Genomic DNA, 24,748 nt, shown 5'->3' on the forward strand with positions numbered 1-24,748 from the left:
CCAACTAATTATTGATTCAATAAAAATTGTAATTACTGAGCTGAACTAACTGCCCATAACAGAAGTTTGCATATGCTATTAGTCATCTATTGAACCACTGTGTCTTTTTCCCCAATAAAATTATTTTCTAACATATTTTTATTTTCCCATTTATTCATATATCTCTCAATTACATTTAATTTTTATAATCATATGTAGTATACATCACCATAGACAAACATGAGCTTGTTTTTCCAGCCATATCAGCCAACAAATATATGTATCCTTTGCATTGGGTTTGCACTAGCTTTTATGTAAGTAGTATTCCAATCACTGAATTAAGAGTGGTTAAAAAAGCATGGAACTATGATTTCAATAACTGTGTGAATTTAAGAACTTTAACCAACCTCTGTCAGCTATAATTTCATTTGAAAAATGGAGTTAAAAATGAAAAAAACATCTGAGTGACCTACCATTTTTGATGGTATGTGTGCAATACACACAAGCAAACAATTTATAAACTCAAAAGTGTTCTTCAAGGGTCTGAAATTATTATAGCATCAGTGTTTGAATCAATTATGACAAGAAGTCAATCTCATTAACTGGAAAAATAAGTTGTGAAGGTTTCTTCCCACCAACCCCTTCTGGAAAGTTTGTTTAATGATAATAGGTTCAATTACTGGTTCTTTGAGGAAAAAAAAAGTCAAAATGTGTTTTCTACATTAACTACTATTTAAATGTGAGGAAAATCATTCAAAATGCTGACATTTTTATGCATTCTTACCACCTTCATCAGCTAAATATTTGATTGTTGGTCAATGGTAATGTTATTAAAACACTAGTTTTTGAACACTGTTTTAAATTATGTAGCCATTGTTTCAGTTGATACAAACACCAGGACTCTCATCATGCACTCCTAGTCTTCCTCTCTGCAGGCAAGATGTTTGGAAAGAGTATTAATGTTTAGTACCTTTTATGGTAAAGAAGAGATTTGAACCCAGTTATTTTTGTTACCAAACTTGAATTCTTCTCCTAATCTTCTTAATCCATGACTTAAAAGAAAAGGTTTAAACTTCTGGATTCTTTGGTAATAGTCTGAACCTCTGTGAAGGCATGGCATAAACAATTATTTTCCCACTTTTACTTATTCTTCCTTATTTTACTGGTAACAAAATTCCTGATTTTAGGCTAAGTATATGGCATCCTTGAGTGAAGACTGAATTGCAAGATTTCCTTACCATTAGGTGTGACTAATTTGTGGCCAATGACACATGAGTCATGGGGACTCAGAAAGGGAGAGCAGGGTTTGTCCTCCTTTCTCCTCTCTTCTTACCTGATGACTGTATATGGACATGTTACCATTCATTGATTCTTATACACACTGTCCCTCTTATTATCCTCTTCTTTCTACTTAATTTTCCCCATAGTTAACCACCCAAGCATGTGTTTCTGCTTCTCATGATACCCTGGTGTTTCTTTGCCGATGCAACACATCTGTCTTGTTTCTCCCACAGAATTTGAGACTATTGGGTCTACAATGTGATGCTTCAGAAATCTAGGAACATGGGGCATTTAGGAGAGAGCACCGAAGCCTAAAGCTGTAATTTTGGCTTCAAGTAGACCCTCTGTTCTATTTTTATGGGTATTCATTTTAAATTTATGTGTAATTTCCATCCAATTCAATTCTCCTATGAATCTGCCCTGAACTCTTTCCTACTTCCTTCAAATAAAATAAACAAACTCACCTTACCCTTTTTAATTTGCCATTGTTTGTTGAAAAATCATCCAATGTGGATTCTCTTAATTTCCATACTCTCCTCTTGACTTTTCCCTTGATTTCCTTTGATTTCAGTGAAGGGATATTTTAATATTTTTTAACACATTAAAAATAAAATGTTACATTAAATGTAACTCACTCCAAAATATACAAGCAGCTCATACAACTCAGTAGCAAAAAACTAACTATTTCAATTAACAAATGAGCAAAAGATCTAAATATATATCTCTCCAAAGAAGACATAAAAATGAGCAGCAGGTATATGAAAAGTTTCTTAACGTTATTAATTATTAGGTAAATGAAAATCAAAATTACCGTGAGATTAGCACTTCACATCTATTGGGATGGCTGTAATCAAAAAGACACGAGGTTGCGGTGTTGTCAAGCATATGGAGAAAAGGGCAGCTCTGTGTCCTGCTAGTGGGAATGTGAATTGGTATATCCCTTATGGAAAATAATGTTAAAAATAAAACTACTCTATGATCCAACAATCATACCCCTGGGTTTATATCCGAAAGAAACAATCAATATGTTGAAGAGATCTGTGCACCACTGTTTATTGCACCATTCTGCACATCAGGTATGATATGTAGATGGAATCAATCTAAGTCTTGTCACTGGAGGGATTTATAAAGAAAATGCAGTGTATGAACCTGGAGAACATGCTAAGTGAAATAATCCAGTCTGAGAAAGGATAAACATTGTATGGTCTTACTTATATGTGGAATCTTAAAAAAAAAAAAAATCAAACACATAGAACCAAAGAATAAAATGGGTTGGCAGGGAGGAAATAAAAGTTATTTATTAAAAGGTACAAACCTTCAGTCATAAGTAAGTTCTGGCGTCCTAATGTACAGTATAGTAATTGTGGCAAATCATACTGTATTATATATTTGAAACTTGTGAAGAGAGTAAAGTGTTCTCACCACAAAATAAGTACTATGTGAGGTGATGGATATGTTAATTCTGTTTATTACGTGATAATCATTTCACATTTATATGTAAAATGTGCTGTTATGCATCTTAAATACCCCCGACTTTTGTTGGTCAGTTAAACCATGATAAAACTGGGAAAAAAGTCACTCTTCTTGGTATTTGTGACTTTTCCTTACAATGCAGAGAGCAAATTAAATTTAATAATTGGCAACAGAATATTTCTTCGTAATTCAGTTGGGAATCCTGATTATTTCTCTGTTCACTCAATGGAGGCTTTTCTCTCTTTCTCAGCCCAAGTATCCTAATGGGTATGTTAATTTTCAACTGCTTTCTTGGTCAACAGTAACTGAACTTGTAAGGTCATGAATCCTTTAGCCTGGAGCTTCCACTATGGAAATAAGACCATAAGCCAGCTGAAGGCCAGGGGGTGCATAGGAGAAGAGCAGACTCCTACAGGATAGTGGAATAGACACACAGAGAGAACTGAGATGAGGGATCGTGTGGCTGCAGGGAGAAAAGGGTAGATAGAAAGCCGTGGCTTCCATTATCTCCCGCATGCATGGGGTGGTGTGCGTTTATGGGAGAAAAGGAGGTGAAGTCGAATAAGGTTCATACCCATGAGACTTGTGCAGCTTCCCTTATTGTCTGTGTTTTCCCAAACTCCCTCTTTATGGAGTTTGCCTCTGGGAGATTAAATGAGAGAGAGTGCCTGGTCTCAACTGAGCCTCCAAGTGCATGGTTTCCCCACGGTCAGCTCTTCGATGGCCTCATCTCATCTAGTAGAGATGAGAGTAGAAAAATCTCCTGCAGATTTTTCTAAAGTTCCAGAAACACTGGCAGGACAAGGAAAGATTTTCCCGGGACTTTCCACGGCGAAGTCCACAAACTGAGACTCTCACTTCTGCCATCTGGACTCTCTGCAGGCTTTCCATGAGCCTCCTTCTCCTGGACGTGTTGCTCCCATGATCTTTGGAGAATTCTTCCTCGTTAGAATTGGACTGCTTTTTCTCTTTTAGTGTGTGAGCAAAGGCTTAAGACCTTTGAAGAGTTCTGAGTTTTTTCACTGATTTTAACAGAGGAAGAAAATGACATGGACAGGCCCCTTCTTGAGCATGCCTGGCACCATCTGAGGCATATACATTCTTTCTCAAACTCCCCCAACCTCACTAGAATATGAATTACCTGATGTCACCAATAGGTCCTTCTTCCATCGCCTGGAGCATAATACTTAGCATTTTGGAGCTAATGCCCTGTTCTGTGATTGCCGGCCTGTGTTACCGACAGTGTGTAACCTGCCCTCCATTTCTATTTTGAACTCGCATGGCCTCCTACTATCCCACGGAGTGGTGAGTGAGATCACTGGATTCTGTCCTTCTAGACTCCCGTAGCTGTGTCCCACATTCCCGACATCCTCAGAGCCTCTCTCCCAGCCACATGCAGGACTACGTACTCAACACATCAGAACTACAGCTGCTTCCACGCTAACAAACTCCCAGGGTCATTATGACAAATATGAATGAGTTAAAGAACAATGATAGAGACATAGGTAATCTCATTAGCTTTTGAGAGCTATAAGAGTTTATAAATTCCCTACAGAAAATTTCAGAGAAGCGAGATTACCCTGAGGCGTAGTTGTGGAAGGCGCTCCCTATACCTGCAATCACCGTTTCTAATCCTTACCTCCACACTGTAAGCCCCGGCAGATTCCGAGAACCGCTGGGTAGATACTCTTGCTCTTTAGCACACCAATGGCTAATTCCATAATCTGATATTTTCCAACTATCAAAAGAAATGTTTTCAGTCAATCATGGTCCTTACTATTTAAGTAGTAAATAATACGTTTTCAGTTCCGATAAGCTTTATAATTTATCTTGCGTGTCATAATCTATATTTACAGATTAGTTAAACAACAGTCAAAGAAAAAAGTTCTTCAGAGTCTGAGCCTTTATTCTGCCTTTTAAAGTAGACAGATGTGTGTCTATACTCATTTGTGCAAATACCACTTGCTCGCCTCCACTGCCATTTCTGTGGGGGCAGGGTGCAGGATCATTCTGTAAGTGCTTATATTCTGACGGGAGAACAGCCAAACAAAACCTGTCAGCTATTTCATAACATTGCTTAGGCTATTTAGAAACACAAATTAACATCTAATGTGAAGATCAATACATATGGGTGAGTAATGTGCAGTAAATACGTGTGTGTCTGTGTGTGTGCGCGCACGCGTGCGTTAACTTCTTTAAGCTTTTGGCAAAATGGACTGTAATTTGCTTGATGAATATTTTTAAGGTGGATGATGTAGTTTTATGGCATTGATATGTGAATTAAATCATGATAAACTGAAGTGTCCAGTAATTAAAAGAAGCAGAGCAAACAGCCATAAAGGCAAGGCGGTGACCTCATTCCCCCAAGTACACACAATTCTTATTCTCTCCAAGAAGAGTTATACTTTAAGTTCTTCCTGGCTCATGAATTCAGAGAAGATTTTCTCCTGAAAAAAATTAGCCACCTCATCATGCAGGGTCATAGAGGTGTCACAGCTCAGTTTCTAATGACTGAATGTCACCTGGAAAGTGCCTTGCCTTTGTTCTTTTTGGATGTGGGAAGAGGCAAGTTTCTCACAAAGACAAGTTTCGATGTTCTATTTATTTGTCATTTTGGCTTTCCATGGGTGTAATTTATAAATAGCAAATCATTAATATGCTGAGGAGTTTAAAGAGCTTTTAAAATCACTTGAGAACGGTGTAAGGAGGTTCTTCTTGTTTTCTTGCTGTGACAAAGGAATAAGAGAAAAATATTCGTCACTCACATGTCGCAAGAGGCATTGTGTACTTTGTCATATTCTTGGAAAGGATAGGTGGTTCCGTTGCAAAGAGGAGCAGAAATTGTCATTCTTGGGTCACATAATAAAACATAATTCTCTGGTTTCTAGCAAACAAACCCTGAAACTTTTTCATGGAATGTAATGGTTTCAGAAAAGACAAAGTAACTAACGTTAAGTGAGCTTCACAATTTACAAGTGTTTTCACTCACATTCCTATTGTTTTAGTAATATATTCAGCTATAAATCTCTACTGGAAAAAAATTGTATTTTTGGTTCAATGCTCAATGATGAAACTGACTATGTTAATTATGAGGAATGAACTTTTGTAGTACAAATTACAGGTGTAACACAGGGACACTAGGAGAGGCTACTTTGCCTCTCTAGGGAATAGTGCTGTACTCTTTGGGACACAAATTACTTTGTATGGTATGATCGTTGATCTAGGTGGCAAGAGAAAATTTTACAAGTTTCCTGGCTATTTGGAAATATATTTCCTGATTTTGAAATGGAAGCAAATCTGTGCTGTAGTTGACATTGGTGAGCTCAGGGCATTATGCAAATTTTACATCTCGGGTCCTTGGCATGTGTTTGTGTCCACAGCTACTACTTTCTTAGTGTTTCTCATGACTAGGTACCCCACACTCATTCCCACTCCATTCCCACCCTTTCTCTTGTATACAGCTAGAGTAGGCTTATAAGAAAGCAAATCTGGTCACACATTCCCCCATCCTCCATGCCTTGATTAAAAAACCTTTTAACAAGGGGCAGCTCCTATGGCTCAAGGAGTAGGGCACTGGCCCCATATACCAGAGGTGGTGGGTTCAAACCCGGCCCTGGCCAAAAACTGCAAACAAACAAACAACAACAACAACAAAACTTTTAACAGGTTATGTGTGGTGGCTCATGCCTGTAATCGTTGCTCTCTGGGAGGCTGAGGCAGATGGATTGCCTGAGATCACAGGTTCATGACCAGCCTGAGCCAGAGAGAGACCCCACCTCTAAAAAAATAGCCAGGCATTGTGGCAGGTGCCTGTAGTCCCAGCTATGCAGGAGGCTGAGACAAGAGGATCACTTGAACCCAAGAGTTTGAGGTTGCTGCGAGCAATGACGCCCCTGCACTCTACCTAGGGCAACAAAGTGAGACTTGGTCTCAAAAACAAAAAACAACAACAACACAAAAAAACGTTTTAAGAACTGACTTTTTATTGTTTTGTGGACAAAGATCAAAACCTCAAAGTCCTACGTGGCCCAATCCCAGGCCTGACCGTGGTCTTCTGTTCCACGTGTCATGAACGCTTCCGTTGCCTACACCTCTGCTCCATCACCCTGAGCTTCTGTAAGTTCTTCTCCCTGAGGCGATTTACACGTCCTATTCCATTTGCCTATCACACCTTTCCTCTCCTGGGATGTCCAAACTATTCTTTTGTGCCGTACATTGGAAGAGTAAAAGTTGTCTTGGGCCACACAGGAAATACACAAACACTAGCAAAAGTAAGCAGATTAGTTTAAAAAAAAAAAAAAAAGCCCATGAATGCTTTTTGTGACATCTGACAGCACAGATCAGCAAAAAGTCCTCACAAAATCCAATCTGCATACAACCCACAGCCCACAGGTTGGACACCTCTGTGTCTGCTCTTTGTTTAGTTAACTCCTACTAATCATTTACCCCATTAGATATCACTTCTCCTGGAAAGTCTTCCCTGACTCATAGCTGAGGCCAGATTCTTTGATTAAAATGTTCTTTCTTCCAAGTAATATCTGAATCAGTCCTGTCTGATGAACATCTACCTATCTGCTGAAGTCCTGGGACGTTAACTTCCATAGAGAAGAACCTAGGACTGGGCCGCCCCTTACTCCTTGCACTCAGAACAGCATAATTTGTACAATAGTAGGAGTTGAGGATCAGTATTTAATAAATGAATGAATGAATGACATAAATCTGTAAATAAATGCTTAACCTACAGGATCCACATCTCAAAAGATGGCGATGAGACAAGTGACATGTTTTGGTGCAATTTTAAAGTAAGTTGTGCTAAACATCATTCTGAGATTTCTGGGAAGTGTTATGGCAGGTTGGTGAAGAACTCAGCAATGTGCCACAAGCTGTCCCCCGGTATTAATGCTGAAGGAATGAGGCTAATTCCTCCAGAAACCAAAAGGTGAAAAGGGCCTTGGGAAAAGAACTCCCAGGGAATCTTTGCACATCATTTATTTGGAAAAGCCCTGGACATTAGGGAAGGATGGATGAAAATTTAGAGCTGAAACAAATTCTCTGGAAGAAAGGAACTGGAGTAAAGGGTAGTGAGCTTAAAGAATAAGCCAGAATGGAGCAGAAGAAAATTTCAAGCAGAAGAATAGTAATAGGAAGGGGAGGGGTTTGTGTATCTCTGAAGTATCAAGAATTAAGAGTCTCCATACAGTGGGCAGAGGAAATAAAGAGGGAGGCCTCGTCTGTAATTGCCCTAATGCATTAGACTAAACCCTCTTTGCCGTTCAGGAAATATAAGGAAATATGAATCTCCTTTTGTTCTTGTATCTAACTTTATAATAAGTACTAATGCTAAGCTATGACCAGGCACTGGATGGTGTTGGTAATCAGTATATTCTTAATTAGAATTAGAGCCCTTGAAGGGGAGGTAGGTGTTAGATACATAACACCAAAAAAAAAAAAAAAAAAGGAACACATTAATAAGAAATAGAAATTTCTTGATCAAATAATAGGATGCAGGTTACAGAACAGTTGAGGTCCGTAATATATTGATTGGTCTGTTTCTTCTGGGGCTTCCAAGGGATTATCGTGGAGAGCCATTTGTTTTTACACTTGAACCCTAAGCCTACAGGAGCAGAACTCATCTCCTGCATCAGTCTCCTCCAAGCCAGCTTCACCCGCATATGCCATCTGTCATGGCTGAGCCAGGTAACACTAATGCTGAGAATAAAATCGAGCAGCAGGTCCTCTGTAGTAAGGTTTTTTTTTTTTTTTTTTTTTTTTTTTTTTTTGGTGGTTTTGCTGTTGTTGTGGTTTAAAGAAATCTCAAATTTCAAAGAATATTTTGGTTAGTTACTTTATTTAATAGAGCTATGTTAATGTTACTTCCCAGTTTAATGTGGTCCATTAGAGAAGAATTGGAAGCGTTTGTTGCTTCTATCCAGTTCTGGGGAGGTACATTACAATGCGCTTCTATCTAGAGAACGTACAGTTGATTGGTACACCTTGAAATTGTCATGAAAGTGAACAGCTCTGTTAAAATTTATGCTAATAATAAGACAATACATCAGAGGACACTCCAAATGGTATATTCTTGAAGTGATTCCTGAGATTGGGTGAAGGAGAGAGGGAAGCTATTATCTTTTTCTTTATGCAAAGACCTATTCTATTTTACCTGATTTAGTTCATGGCTGTATTATAATCATTCCCACTTAAAAGATGAGGAAATGGTGCTCAAATATATTAAATCATTTGTCTATTGATATACAGACTGAAAATGGTAGAACTGGAATTTGACCCAAATTTTGTCTCTCTGGCTCCCTAAGAGATGCATATTAATCTTTTTTTTTTTTTTTTTTGCTTTTTGAGCCAAGAATAGGGTAACTAAGGATAGCAAAATACATTAGATCCAGATAGTAGAACCTGAAAAAATCCTTAAAAAATGATAATTTTTGAAACAGTTTCCCAGATATATAGGAGCAGAAAAAACCCTCTATTAGCAGGAGGCAGTCCTAGAATTAAGGATGACAAATCTATGGCCATGAAGGCAATGAAGGAACATGGCATTGTGACAAGCATGGAAGTCAAACCAAGTTAACAGTGGATATTCATCCTCTGTGGGAAAGTGATGCATGAAAATGCCTTCTGCCAAAGCTCCTGGCAGAGAGAACCCAGGTGGGAATAAGAGCTCTGCTACCTCGGTTTGTCTCTCTTTGGGCTCTTTGCTCAGGGGTTTATAGAGTCACATGGGGTTGTTCAGCCAGAACTCAATTGTTAACATTTAGGACTTGTGGGTCCTCTAAATTTATATTCAGTGGAATTCAGTTGTTACTTTTAGCATCATGGGGCCCTAAACGCAGTTAATGAATGGTCATAAACCCTTTAGTTCAAGCCTGGGAAACTTACATGAAATTGACCAGGCCTAGAAAAATTGGGGTGGTGGGTTCAAGACCCTGCAGCCAAAACTGCAAAAAAAAAAAAAAAAGAAAAGAAAAGAAAAATTGGGGTTCCCCATTCAGCTGGAAGTGCAAGGGGAGGAAGACCCCCCAAGGTGCTGGGTGTCTCCCCAGCAGTTTTCTGGCCCCCTGGCTATTGGAGCCTCCTAGAGCCCACCCCCAAAATCCTCCAGCCTGCTGATTCTGCTGTTAGCTGCTGCTGCACCAAAACCACCACAGTTTAGGCAGCAGGTCCTCCAGCTCAGCTCAGCTGGCTGGGCCGCCACCTGTCCTGTGTCATTGGCAGATGATGTTTACAGTAGACGCCAGTAAGGAAGTAGTTTGTACAGTGTCTGTAAAAGTAAGGAAGGAAAGCACAATGATTTTCTTGTTGTTGTTGTTACCACCACTCCTAATAATTCAGCTAAAACTTTCTGGTTACGCTATGTGTTGAGCAAAGTGAAAGTAACGATGATAAAATATTAGCTCTAACATAATACAGCTTATGTAGAGGGAACGGAGGCAGGAATAACGGGCATGCACAGCTATGGTAGAGGTGGCCCTGAGGTAAGTGCCATCAGGGCACAGTGGAAGGGGAATGTGGATACGGCAGCCAGGAGGGTACTGGGCTACAGGTTCAAGCAGTTTCTGCCTATAATTTAGACCTGTCTACTTTCCCCCAATATAATAACTGCCTAATAACTGAGTATGTACTTAAACATACCAATACCTAGACATATAAAATATATCTTATAATTAATATAATAGTCAATGGAATTGCATAAATTTCCTAAGATTTCAAGCATAAATGAATCAGCTTAATAGTGGCACATGCCAATGTTTAGAAAGTATTTTTTTCCATTAAGCAGTTCTTACCTGAGGGTTATGTGTGTTCTTCCGATGTTTTCATTTTTGGTAACTTCAGTCATGTGCTGCACTGTGATGTTCCAGCGAGAAGCGGACGTATGTGTGATGGTGGTTTCATGATTACAACATCATATATTTAGTGTGCCTTTTCTGTGTTTAGATACACAAATACCACTGCAGTGGTAATATTACCAATATTACAGTGGCCTGTAGTATTCAGTACAGTCACACTCTGTACAGGTCTATCGTCTAGGAGCAATGGAGTATCCCATCAAGCTTAGGTGGGCAGGCTATACCATCAGAGTTTTGTAAGTAAGTGATATTTGCATAAATAATACGTTTCTCAAAATACGTTCCCGTCATTAAGTGGTGAATGATTGCATACACTGTTAGCCAGACGCTGGACATTATTTACAAAGTTTTAAACAGCTTATATTACTATTATTTTAATAAGCATATACACCAAGACAGAGGCACGCACACCAATATAGTATGCAAAATGGACATGGGCCAAATAGTTGTAAATTAGGCAACATCATTACCAGCTGTGTCTTAAAAACCGTGCTCCTAGTTAGTGTGTGTGTCTGTGTGTGTTTAACAAGCTAAGGGTTTTTTTTGTTTGTTTCAATTTTTGATTAACATTAGTCAGGATTTTAACATTAGCAGCTCTTAAGGCTGATTATGCTTTGGACACCTTAGGATGTCAATCCTCTCCTCAGGCAGTCTGATGTATACCAGGGAGCCAAGAGGAAATACCTTGATTATAAAGTTATCCAGGTTATTTTCAAATAATTGCAAGTAAACAGGAAGCAATGAACTGACATTCTCAAATATTAAAAAAAAATGTGGTCCTATTGTTTCTCTGATTTGCAAAGTTATTATAGCAATTACTGATTATTTATTAAAAGGGCTGTTTAATTTATACAAGCAAACTTTTCTTTCTGCTTGACGAGAGTTTTCTTTTGCTTTTGACCATATCAAGGAATAGTCAGCCCACACTACTTAAAAGGGATTCCTAGTATAGGACCTGTGTATATCAAGTGGGGCTAGCCTATCTGCCAAATTCTGCATCTCTTAAAATAGGATGCACCTGCTTTTAAGGTCAGATGACTTAGATGTATAACGGGAGGAAAAGGCCGATGGGATTTAATCTAAGTGATGGCATGCCATCTCCTCTGTGTTTAATGCTTGTCTGCGAGATGATACTGACATTGCTGCCAGGCATGAAAGTTTGTCTCTGACAGGAAGACAGGAAAAACAAACTGCAGGGAAACATTGTAAGAGTCTTGGCTATATCATCGCGAGAAGGAAGTTTACAATCTTCAAAAACGCTTAGAAGATTAATGAGCAATATAAAGAACCAAGCTTGTAAGTATATACACATTTTAAATGTTTAATCACACAACAGAAATGCTGCTAAAGAGCTCAAAGCGATGTGATACTCAGATGAAAATAGTTTCTAGAGCCCATCCTGCTTACTTAGTATCTGCCAAGCTGCTGGCTCCTTGAGGAATACCAAATTTTAGACCCATTCCTGCCCAGTTCTTGAGCTAAACTCAGTCATCCCAGAAAAATCCAGGCATTGCCATTTATATGGACCATGAGGCATCTAGAGTAAGCATATCCAGTGAGCCTGGAAGAGTACACAGCGGCTTTTTCCTGCCTCCTGCTTTATTGTAAAGTAGAGCGGATCATAGTACTGATATTTCCCACTACGTTGTGAGTGAAGAAGGGGACAAAGTCTGTAATGTGCATAATGTAGCTCTTGCTGTACAGGCAATTATTCTATATCTGTAATGACCTAATTAATGTGACTCCCACTGAGGGCCTAACCTAGTTTCTCTGTCACAATACTCAGAGAGGAGCTGCTGGATAACTGGGAGGTCTGCACTGTAAGAAGATGTTAGAGGCATTTCAGATTAACAGAAAGGTTTTCACTAGCTCTACACCATCATCACTGCAGAATAGCACCCAGACACAAATACCTCAGTTCCTTGGACAGTGGACTCTATGTCTTTCTTATTTATATTCCTCTTATTCATATTAAATCCAGTCTCAGGAAAAGTAAATATGACACTCTTTTTTGGAGAGCATAATGTAATAGTTTATAATTTATGTGTAAGTGTGGGTGCTGTTAATCTGTATGATTCAAACATGGGATAACATTGCATTCAAAAACCACTTCAGCAGCCAGCTCCCGCTGCCACCGTTTCTAAGTTAGAAAAGCAACAACTGATAACTCTTACCCATATATATGTATATATATATATATTTCTGCTTTATATTCCCCACTCACCGATTTTTTGGTGCCTTTTCCTACACTTTCCAGAGCTCAGTTTGCTACTCTTCCCCAGGAAGGCCTCCTTTCACGCTTCCTCTTCTTACTTTATCTTCCCCTTTTCTTTACGTTTCTTGTTATAATTGATTTTTGCTTAGCTACCACTCTGATATTCTGCTTCCTGGGTTCTTCCCATCTCTGTTTATTCCCTTAAGTCTTCATCTTCAAAGTCTGGTATTTGGTGTACAAATGACAAATCCTCCCTGTGGTCACAGGGTGAGGCAGGGCAGGGAGACTTAACAGGGTATTATACTCATTATTAGCAGAAAACAAGCCACAGGGGCCACAGGATGGGGGGACCTGGAGAGACATGGGGATGGCTGGGTAGTTATTGTTACAAAGATTGTTAAGTCTTAATATTTTGTTTTGCAGGTGAAGTAACTATGATGTAGAATATTAACCTTCTTAGCTCATGCAAAAATGACTAATATTTCACCAGTTCAAGTCTGTCCAATTCTTTCCTGCCATTGGGAATTTTCCATGTTAGTGATATTTGCTTGGAGATGATGTTATAAAAGTTATGAAAGCCATCATATTAATCCAATTAACTTGTCACTCTGTTCCAGTCTGTAATAAATAGACTGACTGATCTCAGCATAGACTCACTTTATGTTTATTTTAAATGTCAGTAAATAAGATATTTATTTACTATACCAAAGTAAAAGTAATGTAAATAAATAAATGAACTTACATTTAATCAGGAGCTCTTTTGATAAAATGTGGAAAGACATTTTCCATCTGAATGCAGAAAGATCTCATAGGCGTCAACACAAAAAGCAGACCCAGGGTTATTGGGAAGCGGAGTGACAGCAGATATCTCTCTCTCTCTGTCCCTGTCTCCCTCTTTGGGGCCTCGCATGGTCCCTTATCACTACTGTATGTATCTGCTTTATTTTCGTCTGTCTGAAGACTATTTTCTTGCTATTCTATGTGCAAACATCTCACCTTGACAACCTTCAAATGATATTCTTAGTCTGCTAAGTCAACAGGACCTTTCCAAACAACCATACAACAAGATAATCTTACATTTTATTCCTCTATTCCAAATTCCTTGGAAGTAGACTAGAATTTGCTGAGCTTATTTTAATTCTCTATTTTAAGCCCAAATAGCTGTGCTCTGAAAGTCAGTCATTTGCTGTCATGGGTTTCCAAACCTTTCTGCTGCACATTAGGTGCATAAGAGTTGTCTTGGGCCACACGGTAATTACACAAAACACTAGCGAAAGCTGATTAGCACAGAAACTAGTCCATGTATACTTTTCATGATGTCTGACACCATAGATAAACAATAATGTCCTCACAAAATCAGCATGTGGCCCACAGAGCCACAGATTGGACAGCCCTATTAGAGCTGCTCCTCAAAGCTAGGTGTAAACAAGTTTTACTTAAAAAAGTGCAGATAGAAATAAAATGACAATGCTTATACAATGGTACAGGACGGAAAAAAGATATGTATAAGGAATCAGGTATCTTTATGGTATAACTGAGCACCTAATCCCCACTTGGAATATTTTGGTTGCCTCGCTAAATATTCCAGTTTTTAGTAGCCAGATTGTAGTGAAAATTTACTGTAACAGTCCTTTCTTGGTCGCTGAGTATGGAAATATGTTAGATTTAGAAATTTTTGCAGTAAATTACCAATGGAATTTAATGATACAAAATATTGGTAAAGATAATTTATATCATTTACTTCAGGTGTTATTGTCTAGAACTGTAAAGAATCTAAATTCTACCCCACTTGAAAACCAGCAAGTTAGCTTGCCGTAAATTCACGGATCATGCCAGGAGGTACGAGATTCCTTGATCAGAGACAAAGAACTTTACTACTCACAGCAATAGTGGTAACCAGAATATCAGAATTTGTTAACGTTTTCTGAGCCTCAATTCCCATATGTTAATGCAAGAGAGACAGGTGACATCTGACGTGCAGTGCTGCAGGGAAGGAATTCTTAGTGATATAAAATAACCTAACGCTTCATAATGGGCAGTGAGCCTACCTGACAGTCGACTCATAGAGAGAAATTATCTTTCTTATACTTGGCAGAAACAAACCTGCCTTTTTGTCCAGAGAGAAGTACTACCTTTATATCCCAAGGCTACTTTCTATGCAAACATTTTTAGCAGATTGTTCCAAAAAAAGGGCAATTAATGTGTGTGCCTACAAAACCTTCAGTAGCAGAGAAACCCTGAGAAAATTGTCTTTTAACCAGTCATGAGATTATCATTTTTGGAAGAATCAATATAATCTTCAGAAACATGCAAACTCATGTGAGAAAATAGAAAGAAAATACTGAACCGTAAGAAATAAATTATTGCTAAGTTTTATTCAATTAAGTCCTAAGATTTTCTTCCTAATGAGTGAAGGTTTTAGAAAAAGATGTGCTGTGGAAATCCATTATTTTGTGATGCAATTAGCTTAAATTAATCTTGAGAGAAGTCCATATGGCATCAAAAAGTCTTTTTTCACTGATGTTAGCTCATTCGCAAGACAAAAACTTCGTGAGAAATAGATAGCTTTACTTCCTTTTCAGTTGTCAGAGGAGTCTTAGCTATCCTCAGGAGTCCACGTGATCTTTTCAAGTTGGAGTTCATGTCAGTTTCTGATTCATAAATGTTTGCTGACGATTGGTCAAAATTTAAATAACCAAAAAATAATGTCTTTCATGATTCCATTACACGTCATGTGCTCATATTTAGAAAGTTATAATGACTGTAGGAATAGACAGAACAGCCATTTTTGTCTGGACTGGAGGGATGTGGAAGGGGATAGAGCGTAAAGCGGCCCACTGGCCAAGTCTTTAGGACTACCTACCTAGAGACCTAGATCCCAGGTCTTCCTACTTCTAGTCTAGTTCTCTTTCCACTACCTTGTCCTTATAGTAACTCTTCCTCAAAAGCAGAGTGGCAGTGGAAACTAAACTATGCATGGAGAAAAAAGGAATGCTCTTATAGTCAGGGCTTGAACCATATTTGTATAGCAGCATGTTGAAAACGTGGCTGAATTCATGGGCTCTTTACTTGAAGAGGCTCAAGGATATAATCTCCTTCCCTAATAGAAAACCTATTGAGGAAATAATTCTTTATGCTCCAAAGATCCAATGATAGGAAGTACAGAAGAACTCACTAGGATTTCTATTCAGGCTTAAAGTAGAGGACCAGGAGAGAGGTTGTTAGAGCAGCCATGCTGCAGTTTTAACATAAAGGTTTGGGGACTTTGAACTGATGACAGGAGCTTTCCAGGAGGTTTTGAAGCAGCCTTATGGTTTTTACTCAGCCCTATTACCCAAGAAAATCTCGGGAAATAGGTGAACATAGTCTTGATTTCTCTCAAGATTTAGTATTATTATTTAGGTCTACCTATAAGACATAAAAGACGTATATACTTAATAGTAAAAATTAAAACGTCAGTCCTGAAAAGTAAACCAAAAATGAACAGAGATTAATATTGGAGTCAGTTAGTTAGTTCCAAATGAGGATGAAATAGAAAAAGTTTTAACTGAAAAAAATGTCATTTACAATTAAATAAGAAAAAGGTAATAAGCACTGTTTGGCTTTCTGTACACAGGAAGGTATAGATGTGTGTGTGTGTGCACGTGCTAGTGGGTGGTTCTCAATCAGAACTCTTTCAAATTTAGCGTAAATGTTTCTCATCTTCTATTTGTAAAAATTAGTTTACCAAAATAATTGGTTTATGCCTCAAAAGGCAAGGAAAGCCAAACCTAATCTTGAGGCGATAATTAACTGAGCAGTTATCTATTAACTGAAAATGAAAGGCTAAATCTTTAGGGGGACTGGAATTTGGAGGAAAAATCGAGAGCAATTCATCTCAGTAACCAAAAAACAAAGGTTCCTCCTTGAGCAGTGGGTGTCTTGTGAGGTGGGAATGGGACAAGGAACAAAGGAGACCATGCTACTGCCTAAGATTTCCTAGGCTTTATCTCTGACAGGTTGCAGAAAAACTGGGCGTGCTTTTACATTTCTTTTCTCATTTGATTATAGCAATAGCCCAGTGAGAGTACTATTAGTATTACCTTTGAATGTATAATGATCTCAAAGTGTGAAAAGTTATGCAATTTGCTCAGGATCTGAGATTTGAAGCCAAAAATCGAAATCTAATCTCCAATTCGAACTCCTGTTTTGGTTGAACTTGACGAGTGCTTTGACAGAACCCTTTCACAGATAGGAAAACTTAACTCTCTGCCTATGCCCGTTTTTTAAATATTATGCTTAACTTAAAGCCCTGACTTGATGAAAAACAGTGTTAAAATATCATTTTTTAATAGAATGACATGATGTGTATATGAATGTGAATTAGCTTTTCTTTACCTTTTTCATGTATTGAGATGATGTCAACACTGATTCCATTTGGAAATTAATATGTCTTGTGATTTAAAATGTATACTATATGTTCTGTTAGCTTAAGATGCTATAACAAGATGCCACAAACACAGTGTGGTCCATGATCGTTGTGTATTCTGAAATATTTGCCAGATGAACTAAAGGATGTAATTTTAATGTGTTTATGTGTCTATGCACATGCATTTATAGAGAAATTTATGTCTGATGAAGATTTTACATATATGTATTTCAGTAGGTAAAAATGGAAATAATTTTAAATAGTTTCCTGAGATTCAAAAGCAATTTCAAAAACCTAACAGTGATGTATAACAAGTTAAATTTGAAATGAATGTGAAAAGCACAAACAAAACTCCATTTCAGACTTGCAAGAAAGTTGAAAATGGTTAGAATGAGGAGTATGTATGAAATAACATCATTACTTTTCAGTTCTTAGATCTAAGACTTCTACTTATGAGTATTTCTGAAGTTGGAATACTATGAATTCTTTACTAAAATACATATTACTGTGAAAATTTAATAATGTTCTTCCTTAATATTTAAAATGTTTGTTACAATTTCAAATCACATTTATCTCTTTAGTGGCTGTGTACTTTGGTAGCTGAACACATAGGCTTAAACTTCAAGTGCAAATTGTGTTCCACACCTTGCTAAGCTATCTTACTATGGAAAATTTGATTAACATTTCTGTGTTATAATTTTCTCATCTGTAAAGTGAGAATAATGAGCGTTCTTACCGCTTTGGATTGGTATGAAATTCAAAGAAATGATATTTTCAGAACAGGTCCTAGTACAATAAATGTCAACTGCTACTGTTAGCCTCCAATTGGTGGCAGATCATTTTTAATACTAAAATATCATCTACTAAAGCATATACACACACACTATTGGAGCTACTCAAATATATTTCTAATTATATATGTCTACTTTATCCACCACTATGTATGTGTATACAGAGGGATAATTTTGAAGTTTTGTTAGCATTATAAGTATAAACAATTTTTAGTTTCTCAGGCACCAAGAACTAAAATGATATCCAAGGACATAAAAGACATCTTGGGATCTATAAAAACACTTTTGTGTATGATGAATATGGATCCAAAAGGGTAGTGTTGGGTAGCGTGAGCTGTTATCACCAGGCTGTTTTTCCCCTTAAAAATCTTGGGAAAATTCTTGTGTAGCTAATTGACGTTAAGAATTTTGTGGATAGGAGGAGCAAGATTTTACTATGGCTATTGCTGGAAGTGCTATGCCTATTACCTTTCCTGAAATGCTTAGAATTGGCTGGTGGATCAAAGAGAGTTTGCAAAACCTAGAAGTTTTTGAGGTGTTATCTATGAATTCCTAAGACCCTTTCACTGGATCCATCAAGTCAAAATTATTTTCCAATAATACTAAATAGTCTTTGCCTTTTTTTTTCTGTGTTAACATTTGCCCTGATGGTACAGAAGTAATTATAGGTAATACTGCTGGTACCGTAGCATAACTCAAGGCAGTGATCCAAAACTATACTGCCAGGTTCAATGAAGAATGCTCTTGATGAAGGAGCAAAAGATTACCGATTTTACTGAGTCTTTAACCTTCAGAATTTTTAATATCCTATACAACAAACTGAAAAATATTTGGAGAGCAGTTCTTTTGTATACTATTTGGAGAGCAGTTCCTTTGTATACTGAAATATGATGATTGATTGAAAAATATTTACATGATCATGTGAGTTACAAGCCAAATTAGGCACTTTTTCCTCTGTGCAAAGTATCCTTAAAAAGGCTTTGGTATTTGGCTGATATTTTCTCCAAAATGAACAAAGTAAGCCTGTCACTTCAACCAAAACAACGGACAGTATTTGTTGCCAATGATAAAATCTGACGTTTCAAACAAATATTTAGAATTTAAAACTTAGATCTGACACCTCTCTAATATTTAAAGACTTTTCTAATGTGATTTGTAATAATATATACATGTAAATGGGATTATTTTGTACTATGTAAATAAACACATCACTATCTGGAACACCTTTTAACTCAGTGTCCCCACGTTTTCTAAATACCATTTCATGATGTTACGAAATCATGCCTGGGTAAATAAAAGATTCATACAAAATGAAAAAAAAATGAATATGAAAAACTGGCTAATGAATTTAATATAACATAGTATAACATTCACGTTCTGAGAATCTATGAGGTCAGAGAAACTCAACATTAGCAAAGATCACAGGTTGAGTTTGGGTATAGTGTTAATGAAAAATACACATGATTTTCTGAAAAAGCTATTGAAATACTCTTTGATTTTCCAACTACATACTTGTTTGAGGCCAAATTTCCTTCATACAGTTCAACCAAAGCCAGCATATTGAACACAAAAGCAGATGAGAGAATCTGTCTTCTATTCACCGAGATATTAAAATAATTCTTTTCTAAATGTAAGTGATGATTCTTCTTACTAATTATTTTATTTGGGAAATTATAGCTATTTTTCATAAATAATGTTCTTATATTAAAGTGTTTTTGTTTGAGTATTGTTACTTTAAAATGAATTAATAAATAAACATTAAAATCATCTCAGTATGAATTTCTAATACTCTGAATGCCAGTAAACATAACCCATATACAAAACAGCTCTTGGAGGTCTTCAATGTATTTTAAGAATGAAAGAAGTTTTAAGACCAAAATTTTGGTAAACCTCTGATAAAAATTGCTCTTGAAGGCTGGTTCTTCAATGTGGATGGAAGATTCTGGTAGAGCTCACTTTTGTTGTTTCTGTGTTTTGTGATTTGGGACCAATCACTGTATTCCTAGTACATATCAGATGCAAATGGAAAATAACCCAGGGTAAGTGGCATCTAGCTGGATTTTTAGAAATTTCACTTTTTCAAAAGATAGATAGATTTTCAAAAATCTCTGCATCCATCAAAGCAGTCCTTAGTATTTATTACACATTTTACACTTGCAGAACGCAAGCTCATGTTCTGTAATGACCTGCCCTTTTTGTTGCCCACATAGTAGTCAGATGATTTTAGTACATCATGAAGATTTAGAACTAAAATTTTAAATTAAGATATCTATAAAAGACATTCATTAGTGGAAATCTGTGAGGAGTCCTTCCTCATCAGTAGGTTAAGTTCCCAAATTTGAAGAAAAAAATACAATTTTCAATCTATAGGAACTTAAAAAGAGTCATATAGGAGCATTTGTGTTCCTTTTACTAACAAATATACCTAATGGAAATGAGGAGAAGGAATATGGAATGTTTGGAAAATTCTTGTGACAATCCCTCTTGCCCAGACAATCCCTCTTGCCCTTGTCACCAAGGAATGCATAACATGTGAAGTAGAAAGTTGTGATTGGAAACTATTTCTGGGTACCAGCTCTGTCCCAGAAGTAGTGCTCCCTTCCCCACTTAGAAGACGTCACCCAGATTTGTCACTGTTAACACGTAAATCCTTGTTTACTGGCTCCTCACTCAAATGATCAGGTGATGATAGATTCCTTAGTTGTTAAAGGAAACGTTTTGGAAATCAGGTAAAGAGCAAAATTATTTCAGATCATAACTGAATGTCTAGGATAGAAAATTAAGGCAAAGTTAACTCTTTGCTGTAGTTTCATCTTTTGATATCTCAAAATTCATCTCATTGCAAAGCATAGAATCAAATTAATGTATAAGTACAGGAAAAAGAATCATTTCTTTTTCCACATCCTAGGACAACAGTAGGGTTTGCTAAAATATATACATGCTACATAATTTAATTTTGTTATTTGGATGTCAAAAATATAGGATGTTTGTTACAGAATGACTAGTTCTAGTTGTAAATAGAAATTGACAAACTACGAATTGACTTTTTTCAGTTGTACTTCTGATTTTATTATTCTTTATTTTTTTTCTGAATTTGATGCATTGTTCTTGAATGCTTCTTATCCTATACAATTTAACTTTAAAAAATTGAAACAATTTTATTTTTATTCCTTTGCATAGTCAAGAAGTTGTTTAGAAAATGAAAAATTACAAAATCTGGCATTAAGGAGTTACCTCCCTGAAGGCCAAGAATAATGCATTTTAGACAGGAGGATCTGGATGTGAGAGGGCCTTAAAGGATAGAGGGATACCCCAAGTCAGAATGCTTTGGGGGATCTCCCAACAAGGTCAGAAGCACTGAGTGTGTAATAAGCGGGGGGCACTACAGCAGCCATTATCTTCCCTCTGACAGAGAGGCTTGCTGACCTCGTGTGCCAGCAAATGGAGAGGAAAACTCTGCACCAAGATGTAAATTCCCCATACAGGTCCCTCATGAATATCTTGTCTCCAGGATTCAGGCCAGTGACCTGGAAAACCAGGTTCCTCCCCAATCAAAATGACAGGCAGAGCTGGTTTCCTGTTAGGAAGACTACGAGGTGTGTAAAAAAATTATGATTTCTGAGGGGAAAAAAATGAGATGTCACACAGAGCAAAATATTACTTTCAAATGGCCCTCCACAGTTCTTTTGAATGGCAGCTGTTAAGAATTCAATTGTGTGTGTGACACGCTGGAATCCAGAATGGAATTTCTGTTGGGGGGCAGGAATGAATGGAAATTTTTGATTTAAATACTCATTTGAGAATATTTGAATATCTGTCATTCTTTATAGCCTAAAGGTTAATTCCTGAAAAATAATTTCCATTAGTAACACAAATTCTAACCTTGTCAAATCCTGTTATGTAATGCATCAGGGCTGAAATGCATATTCTGGCAAAACTGCACTACTGAATATATATTCTTGGTTTATAGACAGTGTTTCCCTCCCTCCAGTAGTTTCCTTGATTTATCAATTAAATGTTTCTGGAAGATGGATTAGAAATATGTTTATCTTTATGGCCAATAGAAACTAATCATGAATCATTATATTTTTTAATATAGAAAAGATTGAAATTATGAAAAAATAGTATTATATATGTCAATGAAAGAGGTGTCTAAAATATGCACAGAAAATAAGGCCTTTTAAAAACATTTTATTACACATTGTAGCAAAATGCCTTAGGTTTGGGTTCTATTTTGGAAAGCATATTTATTTAAAATATTCTACTTATTCCTAATAGTATATTTTTCCTACTGTGTAAGTTTTTAATAATAACTTGCAAAGCTCCAAATGAATTAAGGTAAGTGAATGATTCTGCCACACCATAACTGACTCAAAGCAATGAATCCTGTATCAAATATAGCATCAGTCAGAGCCAAACCTCTCCTGCTCTGTCCCCAAGAACATTATTTATTCTATGTATGGTAAATTATAATTTCAAAAAGAGGTATTGGTATTTCTAGTCTGTAGAGATGTATATATACATGAAATGTTTCCTGGAAAAATGATATTTTATTCAATTTTTTTCCTTTTATTAAGTCATATACACATAGATCATGAATACATTTGTGCTTTTATGGGGGTACAATGTGTTGATTTTTTTAATACAATTTGGAAGGGTTACATCAAGCTAATTAATATAGCTTTCACCTCATTTCCTAATTATTGTCTTAAGACATTTATGTTCTATACCTGGTAGATTTGACTGGTCTCCTTACAATATGCTCCATAGGTGTGGTCCCACTGTTTACCCTCCCTCTCTCAAACCCTCAAATCTCCCCCCTCCCCTCCCAGCCCCCTCTACTTCTCTCCTTCATCCTAGGCTATAGTTGTGATCTATCTTTCATAAGAAAATGTGAATAATTATAAATTGGTTTCATGAAAGTATTGAGTACATTGCATACTTGTCTTCCACTCTTGAGATACTTTAATGTCTTTTATTTTAAAACTTTTTTGCCAATGTGGTGATATATAAATCAATTATTTAAAAAGACATTTTCCCTTTCTATAAATACCTTTTTGCCTAATTTATTTTTAATTTAAAAGTAAAATTGTGTATATTTATGGTGTACCGCATGATGTTTTTGTACACGGATACGTTGTTGAATGTCTAACTTGAGCTATTTAACATATGCATTACCTCACATACTTATGTTCTTCTAGTGAGAACATCTGATATCTGCAAGCAATTTATAAGTATACATAAAAATGCACCTTTTCAAAACAACTGTGATTGCTATATAATCATTGCACATATGTAAAATATGTTTCAATACCTATATAATTGCATACTAATCACATTAGGGTAATCAGCATATTTATTATCTTAAATATTTATCATCTTGCTGGAATGAGGCCATTCAAAAATCTCCCTTCTAGTTATTTTGAAGTAAACCAGACATTATTAACGCTATTCTTCCTACCACGCCACAGACCTCTCTGACTTGCTTCTCCTATCTGAGTACAGATTTGGACCCATCGATCCTTACCACCCCCTCTTCCCTTCTCTGTTCATTACTATTCTATACATTAATTCTGTCAGCACAACTTTTTAGATTTCACATGTGAGTGGGGTCATAGGTATTTGTCTTTCTGTGTCTGACTTACAACTCTACTTTTGAAGTCACAAAATCATAATCTGAAAGATAAAACAAAAATAAAAACACATATTTTGGGAGATGTCACTAGGAAATGTATACATGCACGAAAGCACACCCGTGTGCACACACACACTCTCCCTCCCTTTTTATTTCAGCATGAAAGTTCTGTTTTGTATCTGGCAGTTTTCTCCCTTTTTAAGTTTTTGTGTTCGGTATAATAAGAATGTAAATTACATTCAGTATTGTTATCAACCTTTTCCCAGAGTTGCAAATTCTGTTCCAAAGGATTTGTTCAACATGCAGAAGTTTTTGGTCTCCACCTTTGATCGTAAGAGTAAGAATGACTGGTTTTGAGGTTTTGAAGTTGTTACGCGCCATTTTTAGAAAACTACAATATAAATTTGTACACAGAGCTTAGACAGAATGAATATGTTAATAATGAACTCCAGCCATGGATTGCACAAATTATCATCAATTGTGCATGAAATTTTTCCAGGCTATTTGTTCTGAAAATAAGTATTAAATTATGCATTCAACTTGGATTCAGGCATAAAAATGGGTTTTCACAAATATTTTCAGATGGTAATTTTTGTGTGTGCAAATACTATGCAACCTGGTTATATGGGGTTTTCACTTTACTAGATTAAAATCAAACATATAAACTAGTGCATTGAGTATCACAAAAGTACAGGTAGAATTTTTTTTTATAATATCATCACTTTATTAAAAATATGGAACGCTTCACAAATTTGCGTGTCATCCTTGTGCAGGGACCATGCTAATCTTCTCTGTATCGTTCCAATTTTAGTATATGTGCTGCCAAAGTGAGCACACAGGTAGAATTTTTTGCCACTCTTAAATTATAACCTGGCATAACCCAATTGGCTATTGTTTATAAAACTACTGTAAGCTTGCCATCTATTTGGTTCTGTGTCACTAAAATGTACCTTCAATCTAAGGAAACTATAGTTAAGCATTCATTTTCAGTAAGTATTATATTGGTGATATATAGTTTCTCTGGGTTTTGAAAAGGACTTTAAAATGTGAGAACTACATTCACCTTCCTCATAATCACATCAAAATATCTAATAAATTCATATA

The 24,748-nt window shown here is 36.6% G+C and overlaps 1 non-coding gene across 1 annotated transcript; it reads right to left on the minus strand.

Moving 5' to 3' along the window:
- Positions 1–24,372: 24,372 nt before the first annotated feature.
- Positions 24,373–24,479, minus strand: LOC111722049. Its single transcript, XR_002770996.1, has one exon. It is a non-coding gene; the product is annotated as a U6 spliceosomal RNA (small nuclear RNA).
- Between the last annotated feature and the right edge of the window lie 269 nt (positions 24,480–24,748).

Source organism: Otolemur garnettii, unplaced genomic scaffold, assembly GCF_000181295.1.
Source record: "Otolemur garnettii isolate 467f Iridium unplaced genomic scaffold, OtoGar3 scaffold00005, whole genome shotgun sequence".
NCBI classification, from domain to species: Eukaryota; Metazoa; Chordata; class Mammalia; order Primates; family Galagidae; genus Otolemur; species Otolemur garnettii.